The 9,041-nt window shown below is 41.8% G+C and overlaps 1 pseudogene; it reads right to left on the bottom strand.

The window, feature by feature from the left end:
* Window positions 1-275: 275 nt before the first annotated feature.
* The window catches only part of LOC139722856 (uncharacterized), a 42,106-nt pseudogene continuing 33,340 nt past the window's right edge, over window positions 276-9,041 (bottom strand).

Here is a 9,041-nt window from a genome sequence, read left to right as displayed (position 1 = left end):
GCGTAAAGTCTGCTCTTTCAGAATCTACCCTCAGCTAAAAATCCATGTCTGGCGACTTCTTTTTGGCTTTGTAATGCACGGTCACACATGGGGTGTCTATAGGGAACGGTTAATTCTGTAGGTTTTGAGGGGACTAACTCAGAACACAAAATGCGATAGACAGTTCTTTACATCATCCCACAAGCTAAGATATAGCTTTATGGGCCACTAGACCTAATCACAAGAATGTCTCTATCACAAGAAATACTATTTGGGTTTTATTGTCCATTTTCTCCTTTTTTTTTGGTGATTATAAGACGTTACACTTACCATGCTGCAGATAGCGCATGAATAAATAAGACACCAGTACAAGTTGATAGCAATATTAAAGGTAATACAAAATTACTCCTAAGGTACTCTGCTTGGGAACCAAGATTAGTAAGGATGGGTTATTGGTTCAGGAACCGTCTCTTCTTCAAGAATCCGATAGATGTCTTCTCTATCAGATCTCACGTCCTTGATCCTACCAACGTTTCCTTCGTGGTCCAACAAGAGTCCTATGAGTTTCCACTCGTCGTGTACCCTTATAGCGACGGGAGCACCCGTTGGGTCCCACGAAGCAAAGTCCCCCAAATCCTGTTCCAGGTCACCGCACAGGAAAGGTCGGTATATGTCGTTCTGCGAACCACATTCCACTGTTGAAATCCTGTAGTGGCGTCGCTTCTGTCGCCCTTCCACTTCCGTAGTTGACCTCTTGATGGTCCACCAACCGGACGCGAGGACCCGCTTCCCTTCCGGGTAATCAGACGGGAATTCCCCTCCCAAAATCGGTATCACCGACGCCGGACCGGCTAGGTCAACGTGCGGCATCAGCTGAAGCAGTATGACCGCAGCGTCGCCGCCAGCAGCTGCCGCCTCCCCGTGTGAGACCTTCAGGATGCGCCGGACTCTGTACGTCTCCGCCTCCAGCTGAAAGTCCTTCAGGTTGCGTTGCTGGTAGCCCATCTTCACTTCCAGGTTTCTGGGCGCCGTCCCAGCCCGCGTCTCCGCAGCTGTCGTCCAGAGGGTCCCGACAGCGGGACAGGAGCCGGAGATACGTCCCTAGGTTGGCGACCCGGCGAAGACACTTGTAGGGCGCGAGAACGAAGCTTGACGATACAAGGGCGCCGTTACATATCGGACTATTGGTGGTCGAGTCCCAGAGAACGGCTACCCATGACCATCGCATGGTCCTGGAAGAGAAACGAACATATCAAATTCAGCCTTCAGTTTTGTGTTTATGAAATCGATATGAAAATGTCATCGAACCTTTGTCACAGGGATACAATAATTTCAATGAAGTTTAAAATTATGAATTAAAGTTTACAAAGTAATGAGTGAAATTGGAAATGCATTCGAATGATACACAAGAAGCAGATTCAAATTAAGTTCATGTCTACGATCAATGACAAGATGAGACATGATTATACAGACACAATTACATATTCTGCGAAATACTCTGTTTGTATGTAGGTACCTCAGAAGGGAAGGAAATTGGGGTTCTGAAATACCTAAAGCTTGTTTTACTTCAGGAGGGAACAAGAAATGGGCTTAGTTTCACCTCTTTAGTGGATACTGTTTGGTATATCTATTCATCTATACAAATGTTTCAGACATTCATTCTTTCATTTATTCTGTCATCCATCCATTTATTGCTCGTCTATTAGGTATCTATTAGCTCATTTCATTTGGTGTCATGTTTTAATTGTTATTTTAACATTGCGAGCTGTTGCAGGGTTTGGATTCATTTGAAACAACATTCAGTTCAAATTGCTGCCCTCAACGTTCACTTCTCCAACCTGTGAAATATTTTCGGCCTGGCTATGACCGGCAATGGAGGGGTCATCGGGGTAGGAGTCGTGTGTGGCAATGATGGAGCGTCCAAAACGTCATCTCCCGCGCATGCGTAATCAGAACGAGCGAGCTCCACCACCTGGCGAATGAAAACAAACATACAAAGAAAAACACATTCAACTGGGCTCGCAAACACCGAATGGACAAAACGGACATACACAGACACAATTGTGATAATTATTATTGTTCTCCGAGAAACATCACATGGTCCTGGTGAACGTTAACTCTTCAATCCATACCGCAGTCCTTACAGAAATGAAACCCAAATGCACATGTGGATTGAATGAATGTAGCAACATTTGTAAAACATCGCAGTAAAAGTTTTAGGAAATAGTTTGAGAGAAATTAAAAAGCTATGAAATTTTAAAGTAGCGGTGCAGCCATCCTGATCGCTAGATTAGAAGGCTACAACACTTTTGAACGTAATGGACGGAAAAACTATATAAGGGAAATTAATAAGGGAGTTAAGGGAAAATTCAACACATTTTCCCTCTTTTGGCACAATGAAAGAGCACTTTCACCTGACGTACTCCCTTCGGAAAGCAGGGAAAATTATTTTCCCTTACGATGTTGTCCGTAACTAGTCGAAGAATGAGAAGCCTTCATTAAAAATCACATCTTTTGATGGGGGTGGGGATTCTCATTACAATTTTTTTTATACGGTTTTCTACTCATTGCGTCACGAACTGTAGTACATGGGTAGCGTTCTCATCCAGCGATGGCTGCCCTAAAACTTTAAAAATGCATAACTTGGAACGGATCGTCTGACTTTCGTCTGTTTCTCACTGATGTGTTCTACTAATATTGTTGTATTCACTCAATGCAAATATATATTTGGGCTTCATTCCAACACTACTTGTCCCAAGAGGGAAAAATCAGTATACGTTTGATGGCACATTCTATAACAGGATTTGTCTTTATCAATTGCATTCCATCTCTTGCTCATGATAGGATTAATGTTTATGTTCACCCAGACCATGGATGTCATTTTTCTCACTTCCCTTACTTGTCACTTTTCACGCCGACAAAACCAAGACATTAATCGCAAAACGAGTTAACTTCCATTCTTTTTAATTTGAGATATTTTGGATCAAAACTTTTAACAAACCCGAAAACCATGAGAAAATATGCGATGTTTTATAATAACTTCTAGAATATTCCTTGATATGTAACAAAAAGGGTATCACTGGAAAGGTTTTGTTTTGCTTTATCTGATGACTAATTAAGTTCAAGATGATTAAACATGGCGCGTAATCCGTTTTGAAATCAAACTCTTCAAATGTGGACTAGAAACCTCACCTTTCTGTTTAGGAGAACACTGGGTGTGTTGCATCGCATTTGATCCTCGCTGCTAAGACGGACGCCCTGGTTACGAATGAGATTGGATACGTCTGACACAGACGTGCATCCACAATGCCACGGATTCCTCGAGAGGTCTAGGGCTCTACCGGGCAAGATGTGTGCTTGGAAACCTCCAGCGCTGGTGAGGCGGTTGTTGGCAAGGGTGAGGTTGTAGAGGTAGAGGCGCGAATCCTCCTCGATAGAAATGTTCGTGATATTGTTGTTCGAGAGGTGGAGGTATCGCAGAGTGGACGCGGTCTCGAAGTTTTCGGACTCCAGAGCGGTAAACTGATTGTTGTCAAGGTTCAGAGTTTTGATCGCAGAGAGCGAGTGGAGCCAGTCCATATTGCTATTAGTCAACTTGTTGTGAGCCAGGAAGAGATTATTCAGCTCGCCGAGACCTCTGAAAGCATCGTCCGATATTTCTCGAAGACTGTTGTTACTGATATCCAACGTATCCAAGGATTTAAGATGCCGGAAGATTCCATCCTGGAGGGTTTCCAAGCGATTGTCATTAAGCCTGAGAAAGTGAAGCCGAGTGGAGCTGCTGAAAGCTTCGGGAACGATGCGATCGATCTTGTTTTTCGATACAATGAGTACTCGAAGACTTGGTGTTCCTCGAAAGAGGTGTCTCTGAAGCTCCATGAGGTCGTTGTTTTGTAAGTCAAGGAGGAGGAGCCGTGACAGGAAAGAGAAGGTGGTCGTTTTGAAAGCTTCCGGTTCAACAGCTCGGAGGCGGTTGTTAGCTAAATGGAGCTCCATAAGACTATTCATTCCCTGGAAAGTCCGCACCGACAGATGTTGAATGGCGTTCCGCGACAAGTCAAGAAAGTCGACGTTGTCCAATCCGACGAAGGAGCCGGCTGCAATGGTGGAGATGTTGTTTCCCGCGAGGGTCAGGTGCGTCAAACCGGGAATATTGCCAAACGTTGCCTGCGTGATATTATTCAACCGATTCTCGTTCATATCCAGTCGTGACAGATTATGCAGTCCCGACAGGGAGTTCCCGCTGAACTGCTTCAAACGATTCCCGGAGAGATCAAGTGTGCGCAGGGCGTGGGCACCCCGAAAGGCGTCCGTGTCCAGGACCTGCAGGTGGTTACCAGAGAGATCGAGCACTTGCATGTGACGCTGGTTCTGGAAGGCATTGCGTGATATGACCTTGATGCGATTATGACTCAAGTCGAGGATTTTTATGTGTGTGTTGCTAAGAAATAGAGGAGCGTCGATGCTCGTCAATTTGTTCATTTGCAAGTACAATTCTGACATTTGTAGCAAACCTGTGAAAATCATCGGGCTGTTTTCGTTGATGCGGTTGTGGGAAAGATTCAAGAACTTGACGTTCCTGAGAGTCTGGAAGGCATCCTCGTCGATGCTGCTCAGGAGATTATCGCTCGCGTCCAAATGTTCAATCATTTGATTGCTCTGCAGCAACGCCTCTGGCAGAGAGCGCAAGAAGTTACCGGAAAATCGCAGTTTTCGTAATTTGAAGGCATCTTGAAACAGGCGTGGATGAAGAAATTTTAAACGATTTTCGGTGAGATCCAATATCTCGAGATCCGACAACCCGCTGAAGGTGTTGGGCGGCAGGTCTTTGATCTTGTTGCCATGGAGATCGATGTGGATGATGTTCCGGAGATGTCGGAAGGCGGCTTCGGGGAGAAAACGGATGTTCCTCCGAATGTCGACCACACTGGGGAAGGCGTACAGCTGAAAGTGTCTGAACATCGAAGTTCTTCTACGCCCTCTAGTGGTTGAGACGTGATAGGGAACCTGGCGGTGGCGTCTCTTCGGCTTCTCACTCCCAATGAGCAGCAGATAGTTTGTATCTACATGTCAGTTGAAAAAGACATTTTCACTTCATTAATCACAGAGGCAGTGATATGAATACACACAAAAATGTCTGTACCATGCATATCTTTATATGTGTGTGTGTGTGTGTGAGTGTATGTATGTATGTATGTCCGTGTCGCCAACAGGGGGGGGGGGGAAGAGGGAGGAAGAGGGAGGAGGGGAAAGCTGGGGCGGAGAGAGGAGGTAAAGACAGGAAAGACAGACAAAGATTAATGGTATAAATCTAAACCAGGTCAACAGTACCAATTAAGATTCTCGGACTTTATATTGATAGCGACCTAATCTGGAAAACTCACAATAGCTATTTAAGTAAACTTTTGTCCAAAAACACAGGAATTCTAAACAAGCTAAAAGATTATTTTCCAACCAATATAATATTATTACAAAATTATTATACTCAACAATGATTTCACCAAAACTCAACTATGGAATTCTAGCAAGGGGTAACTCGTCAACAAATTTGCTTGATTCAAGTTTCCTTCTTCAAAAACGCGCTATTAGAACAGTTGATAACGCCGAATATTTATCTCATACAATTTTTTTTTTTATGAGAATGAAATTTTGAAATTGATTGATTTGTTTGATTACAATTTAGGCATTTATATGTACAAATTTTCCACGCATGATCTTCCCATGTTTTTCTGCACATGTTCATAGGAAAATATTCAGTATCATTATCATCATGCACTGTATCATATTGTTGATATTGCCATAGTAACAACTGCTCATCCACTTGCAGCATGTGGCTTATTCGAGCCCCAAACCTGCATATGAGAAGTTATTGCTATATATATCCCGGGTATCTTTATATTCGGGTTTTTTTTTTCTCTCTCTCTATGTTTTGGTCATTTGTTGTACCCGTGCTCCTCATGTTAATCTTAACACTCGATTTTAAGTCTGGGACCTACGCTAAACAAGTGTGCTTCACCATCATTCTTTAGCATTCATTCTCAGATTCCGACTTTCATAGATTGACCCCTATGTTTTCTATGTTTGCGATGCTTCCTAACTGGATATTATTTTGTTATATTTGATGTATCTTTTTTTCACCGAGAAATATGAAAATGATTTGAAATTGAAATTAAATCGAAGAGGGGAGCAATGTGCAGCGTAGGCAATTAAGGCTCAAGATTTATGATGATGATGATGATGATAATGATGAAAATGAAAGAATTATATAAATGAAAATAATAATGTGTTATTATATTCATCAGCATTGTCATTATTGTTTTTATTATCATATTACTTCATTATTATTATTATCAATACCATTATTATAATTATTATTATTATAACTATCATTACTATTATTGTGTTTTTTATTTTAGTTTGAGATAATGGTCCTCAGAAAGCTAGTAATGCAAGTTAAGGAGCTATGTACTCCACTTTCATTCTATTTTTGCAGGAAGAGTTGTTTGTAGTCACAAATTAATCATCAGCATGGTTTCACACATTTTCCAGCTTGTACATGGCGCTTTGTTTTCATTCTGTCCCTCATAAAATATTCCTAAATGTTACAAATATTTTCCCCGTTCCTTATCTATAGATAAATCATTTACCATTTGAAGTAGAATTTCACCACAGTAATGATAGCATTTGCCCGTTAGAACGCTATTTTTGTAGTGTATGCAGGTATTCTGTTGTTTTTGTGTTTTCTTGATAAGTCAACAGTTTTCCTGTCCTGAGGAAGAGATAGAAGCGCCGTATGAATATGAAGTAATATAATGAAAATAGAAATGCACAACAAGCGAATCCATAACACAGTCTCGATTTGCGCACAGCTAAAAATAACTTACAAATAAATGACAAGTGCCGACATGGACATGAGAAAACTATTAAATTTGTTTTCTACCAAATGCAATGAACCTACATTTGGCGGACATCTCTTAATTTGATTTGTAATTAAGGGCTACTGCATTTACGTCCTGCTTGCAGCGGGTGCATTCTTCGCTATGTACGTACCGGATGAAATTTCGTCTGGAACATTAGGGCGACCCCAGCACGCAACAGCCTTGCTACCGTTCGTCCAGCCGTTTGTTTGTATGTAGTCGAGAAGCAGTGCATTTGGCGGCGGTGTGTCGTGCGACACGTCGAAACAGTAGCAACGGTCTGGGCAGGAGCCTACGATTGCTGTCACCTCTGACGCGTGTAATATCCAGGTGAAAACCATGAGAAGGAGATGGTCACACCAACGATTGGGCTCCATTTTGTTTTCTTCTTTCTGTGATGATGAAAATTTCATAAATGAAACAAAAGTGAATTCTTCCGACAATGCCCAAGTGTACAAGGTGTTGTATTTTCAATTGCTGCCATCTGATATCTTGTGATCAAATAAACATAAAAAAATAATGAAAAAAGCAAACGTCCTCGCGAAGGTAAGCAATTACTGGAATGTATGTGTACACACATGTCGTGCGAATACAGAAAAAAAATGCACATAGAATAGTACAGTCAAAATAATGATGTAAAGATCTAATCTCCCTTAAAACATAAAACATATCGAATGCTAGCAATGTACACACACTAGCTTTATCTATCTATATACCGTGCATATATATATATATATATATATATATATATATATATATATATATTATATACATATATATGATACATTACAGAGAGAGAGAGAGATGGGAGATAAGTTAACATATATGTATGTCACATACATAAATACCACGTGAGAGTGAAGGGTCGATAACTTCTCTCCTCCTCCTCCTCTTATTCTCCAGTTTCCACGCTAACACGTGTGTCTGCATTACTGTGATCACTGACAGGCTGCCGGTGATCGATTTTTACACTCTCACGTGACCCCGAAGGCGCGTGATCCTAAAACATGTCGGACGGATTAGTGAGCCCAGGAGTTTAATAAAAGAAGTCTACTTATATTCTTTGGACGAGTGGTGACTACCACGTAAAGACATCTCTTCAAGGAATATCAAAGGGAGACATGAAAAGCTCGATTGTCCCTCGACTTTCTTGCCGAAAGTTTATGTTCAAGCCACTGCCCAGGGGACTGTGTCGGATTGAAAAAAAAAATGTCGGAGAAGATGTGAGTGAACGAGGTCAAAAATCCTCGCCATAAACTTGGGATTCCCCCAGGGTTTACAGACAAGTAGGCCATTATGCCGTCCGAGAGTAGGGAGAACACGCTTGATGAATGCCAAAGTGGTGTCAGACTGAAAGCGTAATGGTACCAGTATGACCACAGAGGCTGCTGCTTTAGCTTAGAAGCGAGATGACGGGCGGGGGGGCGGGGGGGGGGGGGGTAGGGGGAGGTGGGGGTGGTAGATGGGAGGGATGGTGGTGGGGACGGAGTTGGTCCGAAAGGAATACTATGTATATATGCATCATGGAGGCGAATATCATCACTGCTGGTCTCTCTTTTTGTTTTTGTTTTTTCACACCGAGCTTCTGACAACCAGATGATTGCAAGCGTAATCCATATGCTTGCCCTATGTTTCCCATATTTTGGACACATTAGTTAGGTGATACCCACCTCCCTGGACACAAACACGTAGACTATTTTAAACGTATCATTCAATAAAACAAAAATACGTCTTGATCATACACCATCTTGGCTGCGCAAATGTAATAGGATCAAAGATTAAAAAAGATACTTTATTCTTTATCATGGTTGATTCAAGCTCTATTGCCCCTATACATATATTGCACACATAATGTAACAAATGTGACATAGATTGCTTTATAACATAACGACTTCTGGATCACACACCATCTTCGCTCTATGGTTCAGGGTTAAATGTTGATAACAATTTATTTTTGTTTCGATCTTGGTTAATACACTGTCAATCATCCCCTTATCATCATGCGTATCTCCTATCTCTTCCCAACGAAGGGATCAAATCTCGTTTATGCAAAGATTGCTGATATATAAATGATTAGACATTGTTGACGAATGAATAAAACATGATGAATGAAATGACTGCGGAAGGGTGACGGTTGTGAGACCG

The sequence above is a fragment of the Diadema antillarum genome, unplaced genomic scaffold (assembly GCF_040938485.1).
Source record: "Diadema antillarum isolate AM-2024a unplaced genomic scaffold, OU_Dant_1.0 scf00000174, whole genome shotgun sequence".
Taxonomy (NCBI): domain Eukaryota; kingdom Metazoa; phylum Echinodermata; class Echinoidea; order Diadematoida; family Diadematidae; genus Diadema; species Diadema antillarum.
This window is presented reverse-complemented; position numbering and strand designations above follow the sequence as displayed.